Below are 20,039 nucleotides of genomic sequence, written 5' to 3'. Positions count from 1 at the left end.
GAATTGCGCCCTCTAGAGGCTCAAGAAGTCAAGACCCCAGATCGGTGTATATGGCAGCTATATCAGGTTATAGACCGATTTGAGCCATACTTGGCACAGTTGTTGGATATAATAGCAAATCACCTCGTGCAAAATTTCATTTCAATCGGATAAGAATTGTGCACTCTAGAGGCTCAAGAAGTCAAGACCCAAGATCGGTATATATGGCAGCTATATCAGGTTATGGACCGATTTGAACCATACTTGGCACAGTTGTTGAATGTCATAACAAAACACGTCGTGCAAAATTTCATTCCAAGCGGATAAGAATTGCGCACTCTATAGGCTCAAGAAGTCAAGACCCAAGATCGGTTTATATGACAGCTATATCAAAACATGGACCGATATGGCCCATTTACAGTACCAACCGACCTACACTAATAAGAAGTATTTGTGCAAAATTTCAAGCGGCTAGCTTTACTCCTTCGGAAGTTAGCGTGCTTTCGACAGACAGACGGACGGACGGACGGACGGACGGACAGACGGACGGACATGGCTAGATCGACATAAAATTTCACGACGATCAAGAATATATATACTTTATGGGGTCTCAGACGAATATTTCGAGTAGTTACAATCAGAATGACGAAATTAGTATACCCCCCATCTAATGGTGGAGGGTATAAAAATATAAAACAGATTTTACCCTTACCTTTTTACTGTTTACATATAAGTCCCATTCGTTTTTAAAAGGGTTAGGGTCCTTATCCTATAAAAAGTGTATGTATTGCTCAATTTCGATGAAACTGAATCAAAAATAATCCAGATCTGCTTAAATTTTGATATAACTCTGGATAATATAGTAGAGATATAACTAATTAGGATGATGACTATATGTCCATGGGGTGGGTATCCAAAGTTCGGCAAGGAACTTAATACGTTTTAACTAGTTATACCCAGCACCATAGGATGGGGGGTATGACCCTGTAAAAAGAATATATTCTTGATAGTTTGGACAATCGGAGTCGATCTATGTCCATGTCCATTCGGTCTATAACCTGATATAGCTCCCATATAAAGCGATCTTTCGATTAGTCTTCTACGAATGCTAGAGGCTTCAATTTGTATCTGGTTTGGAAAAAATTGAGCACGTAGAGTAAAGTTATGCCCTTCGAAAAAAATTTATTTAGTGTAAATTTTTAGAAGAATTCATGGTGGTGGGTATTCAAAGTTCGGGACGAAACTTTTTATGACATTTCTTTCAATTTTACGATCAAAATTTAACTTCCGTTTAGATTCCCTCTTTTATTCCTTGCTACACCCCAATATATCTTTGAATGTCCAATGAACCCACATTCATTTCATTTCCCTTGGTTGATGCTATTGCTATTGTTCTTCGTATGTATGTATATGCGGCTGTACATTTCTATGAAGATGAGCATGTACTGGAGTGGCTGTGTGCATTTTCATTTGTGGGTTTTAATGTTAAACCCCGCAATGCATTAAGCTAAAGCACTTAAACTGTGTTACATTTTCCTATAGATTTTAGAAGCCATAATATCTGATTTTGAAAACCTCTAACAACCAAGTCCATATAAAGCCAATGCTTGGTGGGTGGAAGTGAAGAAAATTTAATGCCATATGATAATTTAGTTCTTTGGCAAAAAGTTTGTAACTTCCATGTGTGATATAAAATTTGAAGTTGAAAAACTGCAGTTGTAGGGTTTTAATGAAAGAATTAGTTAAACACTTTGGGAATATGTACTGCAGAAACAAAGATGGGAATGACATTTTGTAGACATTTTTGTAAAATTAACATTTCATAGGAAATCTTAAATATTATTGGATCCCCATTGGTAAAAGCGATTATTATAAAAGATTTATTTGTATATATATGTATTTCTTAGAAATTTTCGATCATTTGAATTTCACGGAAAAATCTTCTTAAAAATTTATTTTTATTTCTTTTTAAACATTGCTTTTGGAGAAAATTAAAAAAAAAAACAAGTAAAAAGGCGTTAAGTTCGGCCGGGCCGAACTTTGGATACCCACCACCTCGGGTATATATGTAAACCACCTTTCATCAAAATTCGGTGAAAATTTCATACCTTCTATTCATATACCTCATACCGATCTGAACTATATACGACACGGATATCGAAAAGCCGAACATAAGTCACTTGTCAAATTTCAGTGAAATCGGATTATAAATGCGCCTTTTATGGGGCCAAGACTTTAAATCGAGATATCGGTCTACATGGCAGCTATATCCAAATCTGGACCGATTTGGGCCAAGTTGCATAAACATGTCGAAGAGCCTAACACTAAGCACTGTCCCAAATTTCGGCGAAATCGGACAATAAATGCCTCTTTTATGGGCCCTAAACCTTAAATCCTGAGATCGGTCTATATGGCAGCTATATTCAAATCTGGACCGATCTGGGAAAAATTGGAGAAGGACGTCGAAGAGCCTAACCAAACTCACTGTCTCAAATTTCAGCGACATCGGACAATAAATGCGTCTTTTATGGCCCCAAAACCTAAAACCTAGATATCGGTCTATATGGCAGCTATATCCAAATCTGGACCGATCTGTGCGATATTGCAGAAGTATGTCAAGGGGCTTAACTTAACTCACTGTTCCAAATTTCGGGGACATCGGGCAATAAATGAGCATTTTAAGGGCCCAAAACCATAAATCAAGAAATCGGTCTATATGGCAGCTATATCCAAATTTGAACCGATCTGGACCAAATTGAAGAAATATCTCAAAGGGCCTAACACATCTCACTGTCCCAAATTTCAGCAAAATCGGATAATGAATGTGGCTATTATGGGCCTTACACCATAAATCGGAGGATCGATCTATATGGCAGCTATATCCAAATCTGGACCGATCTGAGCCAAATTAACGAAGGATGTCGATGGGCCTTACACAATTCACTGCCCTGAATTTCATCAAAATCGGATAATAAATGTGGCTTTTGTGGGCCTAAGACCCTAAACCGGAGGATCGGTCTATATGGCAGCTATATCCAAATCTGAACCGATCTGGACCAAATTAACGAAAAGTGTCGAAGGGGCTAAGACGACTCACTGTCCCAAATTTCAGCGAAATCGGACCATAAATGTGGCTTTTATGGGCCTTAGATCCTAAATCGGAGGATCGGTCTATATGGTAGCTATATCCAAATCTGAACCGATCTGAGCCAAATTGACAAAGGATGTCGAAGGGCCTAACAAAACTCACTGTCCCAAATTTCAACAAAATCGGATAATAAATGTGGCTTTTATGGGTCGAAGACGCTAAATCGGCGGATCGGTCTATATGGGGGCTATATCAAGATATAGTCCGATATAGCCCATCTTCGAACTTAACCTGCTTATGGACAAAAAAAGAATCTGTGCAAAATTTCAGCTCAATATCTCTATTTTTAAAGACTGTTGCGTGATTTAAACAGACAGACGGACGGACATGTCTAGATCGTCTTAGATTTTTACGCTGATCAAGAATATATATACTTTATAGGGTCGGAAATGGATATTTCGATGTGTTGCAAACGGAATGACAAAATGAATATACCCCCATCCTTCGGTGGTGGGTATAAAAACAAATAAGGATGGATTAAAGTCGGGTGAAGCCGACCTTTTGATACCCTCCACCACATTGGGTGCAGGTTAAGCCGCCGAAACTAAAATTTGCTTTAATTTAATTTTAAAATCCGTGCATATTGTGGGGGTTATAGAAAAAATCGCCGTGCAAAATACTGAGAAGATCGGTTGATAAATGCGTAAGCAAAGACCTAAAAAGTGTAAATCGGGAGATACATATAGGTATGGGAGCTCAGGGACGCAGCCAGGATTTTAATTTTTTTTTTTGGCGGAGGGCACCCCACATTCAAAATCGAAAATTGTCAAAATTTATCTATTACTGTGAAATTGGTAGAGATACATCTTAATTTTTTCTTTAAGTTGTGATCGCTATTCTGTGCAGGAACTGATTCATCGCCGGTGACATTTGGTCATAAAGTAAGACTGATTGCCAACACTCTATTTATGGGCCGATCTTAATTTTTCAAAGCCTTCAAAGTGAAAACTAGGATTGTAAATATTTTAAACAATAAATTTTGTCCAATTTTTACAAGGAATCATCTACATTCTGCTTAATTCCAATTTGTTCTTCGAACTTAATTAAAATGGATCGAAAATCCCTTTTAAATGGAAAAAATGTCCGACAAAAAATGTTATTTCTTCATAAGTCCTAAAGTTTTCCTAATTTATTGGAGAAAAATAAGAAAAGGTGGTAGAACTTAAAATCAGTAACACGGAGAGATTTCTATGCTATTGCAGTTGTTAACTTTTTTGTTACTTTGCCCACTAATTGATGTCAAATGACCTAGCGGCAAACGTAAAAGTAATATAAAACTTGCTCTCATAGATAAAACTCTTCTGACTTATATTATCTTAACACATTTCCTCACATAAGGTGGGTATTAAGTTCATGCTTCACAGTGAAAATTAATATTTGTTACGATTACTTTTTGTAGATATTAGATATTGAACCAAAAATACTTTCTGATTTCATTGATTAGGGCATTCCCATTATTAATGGTAAAATTTTAATAAATCTGTTATGTTATCAGTGATATTTTTGCGGTTTTCCAAAAAAGTTATTGAGAAGAACATATGTATTTCTCTGTGAAACACCAATTTAATACCCACCTTTTTGTAAACATGCAATTTGAATCGTCGAACTTCATTAAAGATTTTCGTACACACAGAAGGAAATCATCATTCGCAAAATCCTTTTATTGTAAAACGATTTTCTTGGAAGGAAATTAAAAATTCAAAAAGTTTATTTTAAAATGTTTTAAATCATACTTCACTGTGCTCAAATCTACGGTCAAGCCAACAGAACTAAACAATTTCTAATAGAATTTTCGTACCTTAATCACTATGAGCTCCGTATCACTTGACTTAAATACTACATTGTAAATTATGGAAGAAAAAACCATATGGTTTTATTTGAAATATAATTACTTTAAAATGTAATTTAATCAGGGTGATTATTTCGGGGTTTTAAAATTGTGTTTCCGAGTCTTTTTATTGCTAATGCAATTCAAATAATTTTTAATCATATATTACTAATTATTTTTTGGAAATGTTTTTCAGGCTATCAAGCAAAATATTTCATTTAAAGAAATTTTTTAAATAATATTTTTTCTACAGAAAAAATTTCATTTCATTTCCTGGTAGTCACAACACCCCCTATATTCAAATCTGAACCGATAAGGCCAAATCGCAGAAAGAGAAGCCTAACAAAAGTAACTGTACCAAATTTCGGCGACACCGGACCATAGATGCGCCTTTAAGTGCCCAAAACCTTAAATCGATAGCTCGGTCTATATGGGAACAATATCCAAATCTGAACCGATCGGGGCCAAATTGAGGAAAGATATGGACTGGCCTAAAACAATTCACTGTAACAAATTTCAGCAAAATCGGATAATAAATGTGTCTTTTATGGGCATAAGACCCTAAATTGGCGGATCGGTCTATATGGGGATATATCACATGATGTTCAATGTTATGGGCGTTAAGCCACTCCAAGCGAGTAGTAGCACTAACATTTAAGTTAGGGCCATCAACTGGCTGTTTTCAAATGAATTTAGTTGATCTCATTGAAAACAGCCAGTAAATGACGCTAATTTGGAGAAGACAGCTTGAACAGAAATAGGGCAAAGCGGTCAAAATTGATCAGACAGTACTTATCTTCGTTATGACTTCGTTGCGGTATGATTTTTTAGAGACCAAGACTCTGGGGAACCACCACACCCTTAAACAGCAATTTTACTTTTTTGGGTTTAAATATAACATTAAATATAGAATTTTCGGGCGCAGTAAAGCGGACCGGGCTCAGCTAATATTCTTCTATATAAATAACAAGTAAAAGCGTGCTAAGTTCGGCCGGGCCGAATCTTATATACCCTCCACCATGGATCGCATTTGTCGACTTCTTTTCCCGGCATCTCTTCTTAGGCAAAAGAGGATATAAGAAAAGAGTTGCTCTGCTATTAAAACGATATCAAGATATGGTCCGGTTCGGACCACAATTAAATTATATGTTGGAGACCTGTGTAAAATATCAGCCAATTCGTATAAGAATTGCGCCCATTGGGGCTCACGAAGTAAAATAGAGAGAACGATTTATATGGGATCTGTATCGGGCTATAGACCGATTCAGACCATAATAAACACGTTTGTTGATGGTCATGAGAGGATCCGTCGTACAAAATTTCAGGCATATCGGATAATAATTGCGACCTCTAGGGGTCAAGAGGTCAAGATCCCAAATCGGTTTATATGGCAGCTATATCAGGTTATGAACCGATTTGAACCTTATTTGACACAGATGTTGAAAGTAAAAATAAAATACGTCATGCAAAATTTCAGCCAAATCGGATAGGAATTGTATGAATTATATGACAGCTATATCAGGTTATGGACCGATTTCAACCATACTTGGCACAGTCATTGGATATCATAACGAAATACTTCGTGCAAAAATTCATTCAAATCGGATAAGAATTGTGGCCTCTAGAGGCTCAAGAAGTCAAGACCCAAGATCGGTTTATATGGCAGCTATATCAAGTTATAGACCGATTTAAACCATACTTGGCACAGTTGTTGGGTATCATAACAAAACACGTCGTGCGAAATTCCACTCCATTCGGATAAGAATTGCGCCCTCTAGAGGCTCAAGAAGTCAAGACCCAAGATCGGTTTATATGGCAGCTATATCAGGTTATGGGCCGATTTGAACCGTACCTGGCACAGTTGTTGGATATAATAACGAAACACGTCGTGCAAAATTCCATTTCAATCGGATAAGAATTGCGCACGCTAGAGGCTCAAGAAGTCAAGACCCAAGATCGGTTTGTATGGCAGCTATATCAGGTTATGGACCGATTTGAACTATACTTGGCACAGTTGTTGGATATCATAACAAAACACGTCGTGCAAAATTTCATTCCAATCGGATAAGAATTGCGCACTCTAGAGGTTCAAGAAGTCAAGACCCAAGATCGGTTTATATGGCAGCTATATCAAAACATGGACCGATATGGCCCATTTACAATACCAAACGACCTACACTTATAAGAAGTATTTGTGCAAAATTTCAAGCGGCTAGCTCTACTCCTTCGGAAGTTAGCGTGCTTTCGACAGACAGACGGACGGACGGACGGACGGACAGACGGACGGACATGGCTAGATCGACATAAAATGTCACGACGATCAAGAATATATATACTTTATTAGGTCTCAGACGAATATTTCGAGTAGTTACAAACAGAATGACGAAATTAGTATACCCCCCATCTTATGGTGGAGGGTATAAAAATGAATATGTTTTTGTTTGTATGTTTGTATGTTTGTTGGTTCTTTTGTTTGTGGGTTTGTAAATTTGTTTCTTCCCTATAGACTCGAAAACGGCTAAACCGATTTCTTTTGAAATTTTCACAGATTGTGGGGATTGGTCCGTAAGGAGCAATAGGCTATATAATTTATTGATATTGGAAAGGGGGGCAGACCCTCCCCCTTACCCTTAAAGTACGACACCAAAATAAAAGTGAACCGATCGGGACAATATGGGAAAGGCATTCAGGAGTAGACTACGAATTTCATATTAAAATTTGGTACCAAGTAATTGGGGACCGTCCCGACCTCAAAAACGCCTAAAATAGTTTTATTGGACGATAATGTCAATATGGGACTAGAATGAAAGGTATTCGGGAGTAGATTACGAAAATGGTCAGGAAGGAGGAAAATGCTTTTTAGTTTGTTGATATTGGAAGGGGGCGGAACCTCCACCGTAACCAAAAAAAAAAAACACCACTTAAAATCAAAAGTTGACCGATAGGAACAATATGGGCATCAAATGAAAGGTATTGGGGAATAGAATACGAATATGGTATTAAAAACTGGAATGAGGTATACGAGGGGTCGTCCAACCCCAAAAACACTCCCAAACAAACCCATTGGACGTTAATATGAATATGAGACTCAAATGAAAGGTATTCGGGTCTAGACTGCGAATATGACATAAAAAATTGTTTATTTTAAGCATTAAAACAATGATGGATCAAGTTAAAAATAGTTTTAAGAGGAGTGCTCAAGTGGCAAATGAAGTGGGGCGCACAATTCTCCTATAGAAGCCCCCCACCAAACGGCTGTATATACCAATTATGACAATATGGGGTTAAATTAAAAATATAAGGTTTTGGACTGCGAATATGATATCTTTATTCTGCTCATATATCTAGCGGACCACTTCGCCCCAAAACAGTTGGTCGATTATAATGACCTAACAGGACACTGCCGCCATACCCCCAAAGTTATGACGTTGAGTGTGATAGGAGCAGTAGCAAACCTTAAGGTTAATTTGGCCGCCATTTTAGCACATCGACAAGGAGCCTTCTTTTCCTAGACAAGTCCAAACAACGTGCTGCTGGGCAACACTTTCATGTTCAAAAATTTTTCATGGTTTAATCATTAAGCACTGTCGCCACTGCACCAAATATAAAGACCGGCAAATTAGTTCTCTACCACTGAGAATTGTTTATTATGGCAATTTGAATTGATTAAAAAAATACTAAATTAGGACTATTCAACAGGTAGCCTAGTAGTCAGTTTTATACAACTACCTCATGATGATCAATGTTATAGGCGCTAAGCCGCTCCAAGCGAGTATCAGCATAGACAGAGGAAACCGATATGTTAAAAAAAGCTCTAACCGATGGGAGAAATGTCAAATTCTAAGTCATTTATATGGGGCAACGGAGAACTTTTAAGTTATTATATTAAAATTTTGGGTGTTAAAGTCTTAACCTCTTCCTTATCGATGGCAGCACTAACATTTAAATAAGCGCCATCTATTCTGTTTGCAAATGGATCAACTGAATGGAGACGCCACCACGAACAAAGAGACGACAGAGTGGTAAAAATTGATCATGCAGCACTTATCGTTGTTATGGCAACCTATCGGTCCTTAAAATAAAGTATAGAAATTTCGTTGCGGTTGTTTGCTGTATTATTTTTTAAATTACCCACCCTAAGACGGGCCTTAACAATAGGTGTTTCAGGTGGTTTAAGTGTAGCAGAGTGCGATTATCCATGTTTGTGCTTAACTGTTAGAGGTGGAGGCTCAACAAACGTACGCAGAATCAGAGCTATTGGAGAGTACGTTACGTTATAGAGGTGAAATTTTTCTACGTCTTGAAAGCTAAACTCAGTGGAGCGGGTTTGATTGAAAATTCAGGTCAAAGATAAAAAGCCTCCTTTTTATAGTCGAGCCAAAGTGGCGTGCCGATAACCACACATTTTTTCGTTTTGTCACTCGATTTGTTCGCCAAGTCATTGAAAACAGCTGATTTTATAGAGGGAAAATAGCTGTTTTCAATAACTTGGTGAACGAATCGTGTGACAACAAATAAAAGTGTGAAAAATTCGGCCGGCCTGAATTTTACATATCCTCTACAATGGTTCTCATTTGTCATTTTTTTTGGCCGATATCTCTTTATAGGCAAACAAAGGATAATGAATAAAAATTGCAAAGCTATTGGAGTTATTTCAGGCTTTCAACCGATTCGGCTGGTTTGGCTATTGGCGACCATAGTAGAAGCCATTGTGCAAAATGTAATCCAAAATTGGGTAAGAATTGAGCTCTATAGTGGCTCAAGAATTAAAATCGGGAGATCGGTTCATATGGGAGCTATATCAGGTTATGGACCCATTCATTCATATTTGGTACGCATGTGGAAGGTCATAGAAGTCGTTAAAATAATGTTTAGCCAAATCGCATAAGAATTGCGCCCTGTAGAGGCTCAAAGATTTAAATTATGAGATCGGTTTTTATGGGAGCTATATTAAGTTTTAACCCGGTTTGATCCATACCATATATCATGGAATCAAGCCTAGGGTTTAGATAACGATAGATTCCCTATGTTCACGTACATAGATGCCCTATGTTCACGAACATAGATGCCCTATGCTCACGAACAGTTTACCATTGGCCATTTTTTATTGAAATACATTTAAAATACTCCAATTGCAAATAAAGGATATACATATATCCAAATTTTAACCAAAATCGATACATTTAGTGGCAATCGTAGGGGAAAGCGGCAAATCAAAGGTTTGAGAAGATCGGTTGATAAATGAAGTGTAAGTCGGGTCATAGATGAATAAGTATTTTATCCAATTTCTATCAAATTCACCAGTACTGTCGAGAATCATAAGTCCCTTGTGATAAATGACGATACCATTGCAGTTTTAGTCCAAATCGGACGAACACATATATGGGATCTATATCCAATTCTTAAGTGATTTTTATACTCTCCACCATAAGATGGGGGGTATACTAATTTCGTCATTCTGATTGTAACTACTCGAAATATTCATCTGAGACCCCATAAAGTATATATATTCTTGATCGTCGTGAAATTTTATGTCGATCTAGCCATGTCTGTCCGTCTGTCCGTCTGTCCGTCCGTCCGTCCGTCCGTCTGTCTGTCTAAAGCACGCTAACTTCCGAAGGAGTAAAACTAGCCGCTTAAAATTTTGCATAAATACTTCTTAATAGTGTAGGTCGGTTGGTATTGTAAATGGGCCATATCGGTCCATGTTTTGATATAGCTGCCATATAAACCGATCTTGGGTCTTGACTTCTTGAGCCTCTAGAGTGCGCAATTCTTATCCGATTGTAATGAATTTTGGCACGTAGTATTTTATGATATCCAACAACTGTGCCAAATATGGTTCAAATCGGTTCATAACCTCATATAGCTGCCATATAACCGATCTGGGATCTTGACTTCTTGAGCCTCTAGAGGTCGCAATTATTATCCGATTTGCCTGAAATTTTGTACGACGGATTCTCTCATGACCATTAACATACGTGTTTATTATGGTCTGAATCGCTATATAGTCCGATACAGCTCCCATACAAATCGATCTCTCTATTTAGCTTTTTGAGCTCACAAAGAGCGCAATTCTTATTCGAATTGGCTGACATTTTACACAGGTCTCCAACATATAATTTAATTGTGGTCCAAACCGGACCATATCTTGATATCGCTCTAATAGCAGAGCAAATCTTTTCTTATATCCTTTTTTGCCTAAGAAGAGATGCTGGGAAAAGAACTCGACAAATGCGATCCATGGTGGAGGGTATATAAGATTCGGCCCGGCCGAACTAATCACGCTTTTACTTGTTTTCAATTTCATTAGGCTTCGTCTCTAGGCCAGTGGCGAATTTGAAAACGATCGGATGAAAATTGTGAACTGTACTTTGCAGACAAATAAATATGGACAGGCAGACGGGCAGACAGACATAGCTAAATCGAATTAGGAAATGATTCTGAGTCGATCGGTATACCTATCAATGGGCTTAGCTCTCTTTTTTTATGGGTGTTACAAACAAATTCCCTGAGTTACCTGTACCACAGTTGTGGTGTAGGGTATAAAAAGGTGTTGGAGATGTTTTTTTTTTAACATTTTGATAGTTATTCAGTTTAATTTTTTTAAAACCTAGCTTTCTGTTGAAACCAAATTTTCAACTAAAATGTACATACTTCCTATACCGTCCTAAGCATTCATGATTGATTTGCCTTTACGCCCCATAATAAATTCCGCTATTAGTTCAGCGAATTAGAAAATATGGGCAATTTATGTAAAACGTATCATATTTTAATTGAAACTAATGTGTTAAGACCCAACAACAACTCAACAACATTTTAATATTTCCAAATACCCATAAACACAAATACACACACACCCACATGCTCGCATCTGTAAATAATATTTTCAAATAAAACCGACAAACACGCACTGGCGGCTCACGTCGTCTCCATGGAATAGTCAAAATGGGGAGTAGGAACGTATAATAGTAAATTTTACAAAATATTACAAAAACAATGAAAACACCACGCACACAAATCTGATATTTGCCGTTAACAATTTGGTGCAAGAAGACAGAAAAAAAAACAAAAAAACGCTTTGGAGCAAATTGCTAACGTACACAAGCAATTTGTAACAATTTATTATAAATTTTCAGCAACATTTGTGTGATGCTGACGATTGTGTTGTTGATGTTGCAGCCGTTTGGTAATTTTTTCCCAACCCATTTCATATATGGTTGTTGTTGTTGTCGTTCTTGTTCTTTGTTTTTTTGATTGGGGAATATGTTTACGATATTCAAATTGTAAAAAACGACAAAGATTTGGAGTACACCGAAAAAAAACTATGATATTACAATAGACAAAAATTTAATGATCGAGAGACCAATTTCCAAGGGAGCTATATCAGGTTATAGACTGATTTGGACTGTTTTGACACAGTTGTTGGAAGTCGTAACAGAACACCGTATGCAAAATTTCAGTCAAATCAGACAAAAATTACTGCTTTTAAGGACCCAAGGAGTCAAATCGGGAGATCGGCTTATATAGGAGCTATATCAGGAATTCATAACAGAACACTATGTGCACATTTTAAGCCAACTCGGACAAAAACTGCGGTCTCTAGGGGCTTAAGAAGTCAAATCGGGAGATATTTTTTATGGGAGCTATATCCAAATCTTAGCCCATATGGCCCATTTGCAATCCCCAATGACACATATAAATATTAAGTATCCGTGCAAAATTTCAAGCGGCTAGCTTTATGCGTTCGACCGCTATCGTGATTTCGACAGACAGACGGACATGGCTAGATCGACTTAGAATGTTGAGCAAAACCAGCGTGCTAAGTTCGGCCGGGCCAAATCTTGGGAACCCACCACCATGGTTTCAAGTTGAAAGGCATAATTTTATTCTACATACCAAATTTCTGTCAAACCAGCAAAAAATTAAGCTCTATGAACCGAACAAAGATGATCGACAGACCGGTTTGCAAGGGAGCTATATCAGGTTAAAGACTGATTTGGACTTTTTTCGGCACAGTTGCTAGAAGTCGTAACAGAATACCGCATGCAAAATTTCAGTCAAATCAGACAAAAATTACTGTTTTTAAAACGAAGTGGACCGACCTATTATCGAGCATTGTAGAACCCTCTTAGATAGGATCAAGGGGTTAGATGTTACTAGCTGGACAGGGCCCGCTCCGCTGCTCCATCTTTCACTCTCTTATTTTATCCGAACTCTATACGGTCACGTCAGGAAATAAGTCCCGTTTGGGTGTGCTGGTATGGCCTTTCAGATATTTCACGCCAATGTGGATATTTTATTGGTGATCTTCTCCCAAATACCTTTCATTGGAGCCGTATATTGCTATGGTCGGTAAATATGTGCGGTGGATCCCCATATATCAGATTCGTGCTCTGGTCTCAAATACCTTTCATTTGAGTTCCATATTGACATTATTGGTTTATATTCCATTTGGCCCCCTAGATATCCCACCTATCTCCGAGATCTGTCGTTTTTGGAAATAGGGTAAGGGGAGGGTCCGCCCATTAAAGTTTTGTTGTTAGATCTACTTGATTCTCTTGGATTAGGTGGGGGATTGGAGTAGCCAAACTCTTTGCTCCAAAAGTGGACTGATATCCACTTTCATTCATACTTCACTCCCAAAAATCACATTAGAGCTACATACTGCTATAGTCGGTATATATGTGTCGTTAAGGGGGAGTTTATGAGGTGAGGCGTCCCGGAAACACTTGGCCACGAAACAGATACAGATTTGAGCCCCTTTTTTGCCATAATCCACAAATATGTCCAGTTTGAGGGGTATGCATTGTGGGTCGGCCACCCACGTACTTACAAACAAACAACAAATTTTGCCCATGACCATTCTACTATGGAAAGGGGCAAACTTCTCACATATCAATGAGTGCAGTCGGACTCAAGTTTTATGCTCAATGATAAGGGGCCTCCTTTTTATAGCCGAGTCTGGACGCCGTGGCCGTGGAGAGAAGTTTTTCATGGCATATTATCTCACAAATGTTGCCAGCATTAGCCCGTACTTAGCCCTGAAAAATATCAGCATCGTGCTCTACTCCCAAATGTCTTTAAATTGAGCCCCAATTGCCATTGGTTTAAGGGGAGTTTATGGGTTGACACGACACCCAAACATTTGGCCTCAAACTTGGAAATCAAATTCGTATTCTACTATCAAATACCTATTATTTATCGCCATAGTAGGCAATCATGACCGGTTTGAAGGGAGTGTAGATGCAGACTCTGAAGTAATAACAGCATCGTGCTGGAGCACGATTTTGTTTGAGCCCCATAATGTCAAGCATTTTGAAGTAGGCTATCAAAATGTTCATGGCTATGGGTCTCATTCAGATTCACACTAATTAATTTTTTTGTATTGGTTATCTACATTCAAAATCATATTTCAAAGCGACCACTTGGGATACCACGTTCTTATAGATCCGTAGGTCCTCCTGTGTCCATCCCAATTTGAGGTTAAAAAGTGTACTCTACTACCAAAGACCTTTTATTTCTGTCCTATTCTATCCTAATTATAACAGATGTGTACTCAGCTTTCAAATTTATTTTGCTTGATACCCACATTGTCGCAATCGGTAAATATGTCCCGTTGAGGGGTTTGAGGGTTGGGGGCGCCTTAAAAAACCAAGAAATAAAATTTTATATCGGCATTGTACTCTACCTTTAAATAGCTTTTATTTGATATCCATATTGTTCCAATCGGTAAATTTGTCCTGCTGGGGTGTTTTGGGGAGTGGGGGGCCCTCCCCACACCAAAAAACAAATTTTAGTGTCAGATTTGTATTCTACTTTTAAATACCATTAATTGATACCCATATTGCTTAAAGCGTTGGGTGGTGTTTTTGGGGGTGGGGGCCCCACGACACTTTTGGTAACATTTTAAGGCCAAGTTCGTACTCTACCCTTAAATACTTTTCATTTGATTCCCATATTACCCAAAGTGGTGAAAGTGTCTTCTTGGGGCTTTTTTGGGGCTGGGGGCCCCCGAAAATCAAGAGTGAAATTTGTGTACCAAATTCGTACTCTGCTCTTAAATACCCTTCATTTGATACCTATATTGTCCTAATCAGTACACATGTCCTTTTGGGTGGGTTTTGGGAAGGGGCGTCTCCCCAGTTTATTTGATTTTTGAAAATTGGGGTGTGGGAGAGGGTCCGCCCCCCTTTGGATATCTAAAAATTTAGTACCCTATTTTCACCGGGGGCCCAAACTCTACCATCTGTGAAAATTTCATGAAAATCGGTTCAGCCGTTTTTGAGTCTATACGAAACAGACAAACAAACAAAGCGCAACAATTTCATTTTTATATAATGGACTACCTGAGCCCGGTCGCTCTGCTGCGCCCAATAATGCTATGTTATGAAATCTCTGCTTAATTTCAGTTGAAAATTTATTCTGATTTTCCTGTGGATTTTTCTACTCTCAAATACTTCTTATTTAAACCCAAATAAGTAACAGTCCTGTTTAAGAGTGTGGTGGCTCCCCAGAGACTTGGTCTCAAAAGTGGAAGTCGATTTGGTGCTCTACTCCCTAAGACCTTTCTTTTACGATCCATACTGCCATGGTCGGTAAACATGTCCGATTTGAAGGGTTTTTTCGAGGTGGGGTGACCCACGAAACACTTAGACTTACAATTGGATTTCAGATTCGCTTTTTACTCTCAAATACCTTCAATTTGATACCCATATTTTAGTGATTGGTCTATAAATCCATTTGGCGGGTTTTGAGGGTGGGCGGCCTCCTATGTTAGGAATTCCATGCTACTAACAAAATCCATAATTGTTTTCCATGCCACGTCCCTAAGTTGGTTCATGTCTGATATAGATTTTAGGTTAATGTAAGTGTGCCAACAAAATTTTGATGAAATCGTCCTACCCATCTCCGAGATCTGGTGTTTTTGAAAATTATTGTAAAGGCCGGTCTTGGAGTAGGGAAGTTAAAAAACAAGTAAAAGGGCATTAAGTTCGGCCGGGCCGAACTTTAGATACCCACCACCTCGTGTATATATGTAAACCCCATTTCGTCACAATCCGGTGAAAATTTAATAACTTAAGCACCCAAATTCGGCACGGACATTGAGTGGTCTAATAAATATGCCTTTTTTCAATTATGTAGAACAAAATATTGGTCTTTTTGGTAGATATATCGAATTATAAACCGATCTGAACCATATTAAGGTCAGATATCGTCAGGCTTAAAAAAACTCGCTATTTAAAATTTCATCGAAATCGGGTAATAAATAAAGCTTTTATGCGCTTGGCAGTTATATCTAAATATAGTCCGATCAGAACCATATTTAGGTCGGATGTCGGGAGGTCTTAACCAACTCACTGTTTCAAGTTTCAGCGAAATCGGAAAATAAATAAATACAATCCGATTTAAACCATAGTTAGATCGGGTGTCAGGAGGCTAAAAATAACTCACTGTTTAAAATTTTATGAGTTTTAGACCCTTTAGCGGCAGATCGGTCTATATGTATATGTATATAGTCAGCTATATCTAAATATGATCCGATCTGTACCATATTTGGGTCGGATGTTCGGAGGCTTAAAACTGCGCACTATTCCAAATTTCAGCGAAATCGGAAAAAATAAAGATTTTATGGCCTGTTGACGCCAATCTCAAAAATGCCTTAATTTAAATTTATAGCAACTCAATTTTGTATCTGTCAGTTCGTAATTATTGATAGGGTTAAGTAACGTAATTATTGTTAGTGTTTAGTAACTAGTAATTTTTAATTAAATGTTTTTAAAATGTCAAGTAGCGTCCTCATTCGCCATATTCTTAAAGTCCATAAAAATTTGCAAGTTGGCATATACGCGGTGTTGCGGATTCAGGAGGAATATTGCAGATAATTATTAAAATCTAGTGGTTTTCATACCAAAAAGTAGGTTACGTTTTTTTTTGTTATAATTTTTGTATTTTACTTGTATGTTTTTATGTAGGAATTTTAATATAAATGCACTTGTGAAATAAATCAAGTCTTTTGTGGAACTGGTGTATTTTATTCAAAATCCCGTGGAAACTGCTAGCTCTGGCAAATTGCCTTCTCAACATTTTAAAATTCTTTTTGCCGTATACTTCGTCTCCATCTGACTCACCCATAGCATCAATATTTTTGCCAATCTCGCAGTAAGTACAATGAATAACGACATTACAACGGGTCAACCACAAAATGATAATGGTTGCATCCTATGTCCAAATCCCCCTGACTCAAACATGTTATCTTGCATGGAATGCAAAAGAGTATTTCATAAAATTTGCCTTAAAAATGCCAATAGAACGAATCAACTCTGTCCAGACTGTGCAGACCGCAGGCCACCTTCGCCTACCCATAGTATCCGAAGCCATTCCTCTGCTGTCTCGCGCCAATCTCATGCACGTAGCATTCAACTACAACTACAGCGTCTTGAAGAAGAGAGAAATCTCAATTTAGAATTTCTAAACAAAAAATATGACCTTCTGCAGGAAGCTGCAACCGTAAATGAAAATTCATCAACTAGTTCTCAATCGGTCCAAAACTGGGTCAATCAACTTCCCAATCATGACCAGCAAGCCGAATCAGCCTTAATGTCTACCAACAACAATGGTGTACATGCGCAGTCCACACATTTGTTTGAAGAAACGTCTTACTTGGATATGCCTAATAGTTCAGCAGAACGAAACTCCAATAGTGAAACCACTCGTGGTACGGGACAAAATAAAGTAACAACTGGCAGTGCTACCCAATTACCGCCCAATTCTACTAACCTGTGCTCAGCAGCTTGTAACATTGCAACTTCAACGATAGGCAATACTGCACCGATTGCTGCAGTGTCAGCCACCACCAATAGTGGAGATCAAAGATATTTGCATACGCAGACTGCTTCGCTTAATCCCAATGCGGTAACTTTCATAAATTTACCCAAAAATTCTTATTTTAACACTGCAACACAACTTCCACCATCTGTTGCAAGTGCACCCCGCCAGAATTATCCCGAAAATACACAATATTTTATTTATCAAGCACCCATTTCATCTACAATGCGCCCCCAAACGAACAGTTTCAATAGCACATCCCAATTTCATAATAGCAATCTACTGCAACAAAGCAGCATCAATGCTAGACAATCTGTTCCCAAGGAACTGCCAATATTTTCCGGGCACGCCGAAGACTGGCCATTATTTATTTCCACTTTCGAATGGTCCACCTCAACTTGCTGCTTTTCGGAGGCCGAGAACTTAATTCGTCTCCAAAAGTCTTTAAAAGGTGAAGCACTTTATAGTGTACAGCATTTGCTTATCCATCCATCAAATGTCTCTGCCGTCATCGATATTCTTCGAATGCTCTACGGCCAACCCGAAAAGATATTGAACTCTATAAAAGAAAGAATAAATTCATCGCCAAAGGTAGATGAAAACAATTTGCAAACACTGACTCACTTTGCGATAAACGTCCGTAGTCTAATCGCCACTATTAAAGCCGGCAACTTGCCAGATGAGATAAATAATTCTTTTTTACTTCAACAATTACTGCAAAAACTCCCATCTTCGTATCAAATGCAGTGGGCAACCATAAAACAGCAGCTTATGATTCAAAACAAGAAACCAAACTTATCTGCGTTTGACAGTTGGTTATTCAGTGTTGGATTAACAGCCAGTACAATAACAACTGATCCCATTTCTAACAATCGAGATAAAAATCGTCATACTAAAAGCAGCAGCTTCAATAACAACAAAACAACTACAAGTAAGAGAGCATTTATCTACTCTCATAGTGATGATAAAAAGTGCATTGTATGCAACAATAAAAACTGCAGAGCTGTGAGTGACTGTCCAACATATCAGTCGTTGGAACGCAGTGAAAAATGGAACGTGGTGAGAACCAAGAAGCTTTGCAAATACTGTTTGGGTGTGCATATGGGAGAATGCAGGAAAAAGAAAAAGTGCGGCGAGGAAGGCTGTGAGTACTATCACCATTCTTCCCTACATCGATATACGTCACCTTCACCACCTGTTGGAAGCAAACAAACGTCAAATCAAAATATGACAAACAGTTCAAATGAAAGAGACGTGATACATAATTCCCACAATAATATGTTGACAAATATTTTGTTTAAAATTGTGCCAATTACTATATATGGAAATAATAAAAGCATCGAAACCTATGCGTTTATTGATGAGGGTTCGTCGGTCAGCCTTATGGATAATTCAATTGCCAGTGATCTAAAAATTGATGGTGTGGCTAGCCCCCTGTGTTTGAAATGGACGGGAGGTATGCAGCGAAGGGAAAAAAATTCAATGAAATTAACAATTCAAATTTCAGGGAACAGCAAAACCCGTGTGTCTTTAAACGTATGTACAGTGGAATCATTAAGTTTACCAGTGCAATCTTTGAACTACAAATTGTTAGCGCAGCGTTATCGCCATCTCCGAAATTTGCCTGTTAAAAGTTATGTGAACGCTGAGCCAAAACTACTTATTGGATTAAATCATCTTAATTTGGGTATTTCCAACAAGATTCGTGAAGGTGCCTCCAATGAGCCTGTTGCTGTCCGAACGAAACTGGGATGGCTCATATACGGCACAACATCCGAACCAGATCATACAAGTAAGCCATTTAATTTTCAAGTATGTAATTGTACAGCTAGCGATGAAAAATTAGATGAGTTAGTAAGAAGTTTTTACACACTCGAGAGCATTGGGATATGTACAAAAGACCCTCTTAAATCTGAAGATGAGAGTCGAGCATTAAACTTATTAAGCAAATACATGAAGCAAAAGGCAAGTGGTAATTATGAGGTTCCATTATTATGGAAGTTTGATTGTGTCGAACTGCCAAACAGTTTTGATATGGCTATAAAGCGGTTAACTTGCCTCGAAGGGAAGTTAAAACGAAACTTTGATCTCTTAAACATTTTTCGAGATACAATTTCTAAATACCTATCTAAAGGCTACATACGTAGACTTGATGAAAAAGACATCAGGCGCAACGACGGAAAAGTTTGGTATTTACCAATTTTTGCCGTCTTTAATAAGAATAAGCCTGGTAAATCGCGTGTGGTGTGGGACGCG

General features: G+C 38.0%; 1 protein-coding gene across 1 annotated transcript in view; it reads right to left on the bottom strand.

Moving 5' to 3' along the window:
* LOC106090474 (hemicentin-1) overlaps positions 1 to 20,039 on the bottom strand; it is a 1,337,150-nt gene that overhangs the window by 631,235 nt on the left and 685,876 nt on the right. The window lies entirely within an intron of this gene.

This window comes from Stomoxys calcitrans, chromosome 1, assembly GCF_963082655.1.
Source record: "Stomoxys calcitrans chromosome 1, idStoCalc2.1, whole genome shotgun sequence".
Lineage (NCBI taxonomy): Eukaryota > Metazoa > Arthropoda > Insecta > Diptera > Muscidae > Stomoxys > Stomoxys calcitrans.
The sequence above is the reverse complement of the archived record's forward strand: the minus strand, read 5'-3'. Positions and strand labels throughout refer to the sequence as shown.